The sequence below is a fragment of the Aplysia californica genome, unplaced genomic scaffold (genome assembly GCF_000002075.1).
Source record: "Aplysia californica isolate F4 #8 unplaced genomic scaffold, AplCal3.0 scaffold01187, whole genome shotgun sequence".
Taxonomy (NCBI): domain Eukaryota; kingdom Metazoa; phylum Mollusca; class Gastropoda; order Aplysiida; family Aplysiidae; genus Aplysia; species Aplysia californica.
The window spans coordinates 120,643-123,081 of record NW_004798457.1 but is presented as its reverse complement, the minus strand read 5'-3'; positions in this window follow the sequence as shown (position 1 = coordinate 123,081).

The following is a 2,439-nucleotide window of genomic DNA, read 5'->3' as shown; positions in this document are numbered from 1 at the left end:
GGGGGGGGGTGTGTGACACTGTCACTGACAGCACCATCATAACAATTTACGAAACAAATTAAGATGACAACGGGAAAAAAGGTGTTTCAAGCTTATCAGATCAAAAGTAGGCTTGAACAGAGTCTAGTCCATGGAGCTTATTGTAAAATTGAAGGCTCAGTAGCCTTTGTAAAGCACAATCATAATGTTGGTTGCTGCAATTTGACATGTATACACAAGATATTTTTAAAAGATCGTTACCAAAACTGAGAGTGCAACGACCTACATATCAAGTTACTGAAGAAAGTAGGAAAACAAAGAAATAAGGCTGTTTCCAGCTTTTCAGATGACAACTATGGCTTGGATCTTTGTTTTAGTAGAGGTTTTACGGCGCTCGCAACTGCATAAGGTCATATGAGCGCCAAAGGGTGGATGTCAACGACTAGAGAAGTCCATACAGGGAATCAGACTTACTCTGCTCACCTCTCTAGCTTCAACAGCACAAAGTCTGCTTCGACTATCAAGGCACCCCGGAAATAATAGCGGGTCACAAGAGTGTGACAAACATACAAAAGAAGTAGAGGAGAAATGAAGACAGTAAGGATTAGAAAAGAAAAAGCAGCTGTTCCCTCTTGCATGCAGTTCAGGCACAGTTATGAGCATGGCATAGGTGAATTTGCCAATTTACAATTACAATTTTAATATGCATAAGAACTCGCGAGATGTTAATTTTCCCCCTATTGGAATGGCCCTTATTGGAACTTATTAAAACAAACCTCATTGGAATGGCCTAAAGACACCTTCAGTCAGTAGCACCGCCCCGAGGGGTATAGGCTTGGATAGAGTTTAATAAGTACAAAGGTGCTTGTAAAATTGCACACAGTTTTAAAAACACAAAACACACAATTATCTGTTGGTTTTTACAAAAATAAATATACTTTTTTTTAAAAAAGCTGATAGTGTATCGCGCAACATTAACAAGTTACTAGAAATTATAATGGCATAGAAACAGGGCTGTTTTCTAGCTTCATGGGTTAATGATAAGTATGTTCCACGAAAGACTTTAGTCACGATAAAGGTTTATGTAAAATTGCACATCCTGGTTGAAAAACACACTATAATTATCTGTTCGTTATTACAACTAGGCATGCACAAACAGAATAGATTACAGCCAAAACTGAGAATGTAACGACTGACATGTTATTGGAGAAATTAGGATGACAAAGCTAATGCTGTTTCCAGATTCTCTGATCACAAGTAGCTATAGGCTTTGACCCACAGAGTTTAGTTTAAGGTGATTGTTATAAAACTGCATTCCCAGTTTGAAAAATAAAATTACCCGTTGGTTGTTACAATTCCGCATACATGGCCTAAAGAAAGGGTAAAAACCAGTTCTGAGTGTGTAACGAGAGACATAAAAAGTTACCACAGAAATTTCGTTGAGAAAGAAATCATTTAGGGCTGTTTCAGGCTTCTCTGATCACAACAATTACGTACTCTTGATTAGTACAAAAGTGCTGGTAAAATTGTACTCCCAGATTGTTACAATTAGGACCTACAAAAAATATAATAAACAAAAGTGAAATTGTTCGATCTACATACATATTATTTAGGCCTATATATCTATCTATCTATCTATATCTCTATCTATCTATCTATCTATCTATCTATATCGGGACACATTATTAAGTAATTTCAGTTTTGTAGGAAATAACTTTGACTTTGAATTTTGCTTCGGTGGCGACCGGAACGTAGATCTACTAGCTCGTTTCAATTTTAAGACCACCAAGGGATTTTTAACGGGCGCAACTTGCACTGGGACCTCCAAGATTTTTTCGCCCTTAAACGAGCTAGATGTCCGATTGTACCAACCCAGGGGGGTGTCTGAAAGACAGCAATGGAGCCAGGAGTATCAGTTGAGTCATGAACCCAGAGGAAAGGAAGGGGGGAGGGGGGGGGGGCAGAAAGGCGAGAAGAAAGCATATGCTTAAAGAGCAGGAAAAGGTGTGAAAGGAGAACATTTTAACTTAAGCTTTGATGAGAAAATTATCTGTTACTGTCGGGTTTCGAACGCGAGACCTTTTGAGTGAGAAACGAAAATCGTACTTCTAGACCACGAGACCCCTCCCCCCTCCCCCTTTTAATAAGTATCAGAACAGAGTGTAGCCTAACCATAATGTACCGCTGTGTGTAGAAGCTATGACTCGACTGCAGATGCGCAACGAACTGGGTGACCTTGATACACAACATCATCATTGACGATCAATTTTAAATATAAAAACTCATACAATTTACACAATATCGCATCAAATCATGGTCCCCACTAGTTACTTTCAAAATTCTTTCGGAAGTCTTCATGTTGGTCGTTACACCGTCTCTCGTAATAATAATGAAGAGAGGCAGGGGCGGCTCGTGGTTTGTAGAACTGGCCGGCGGCTGTAATTTCCACTGATACTAGTG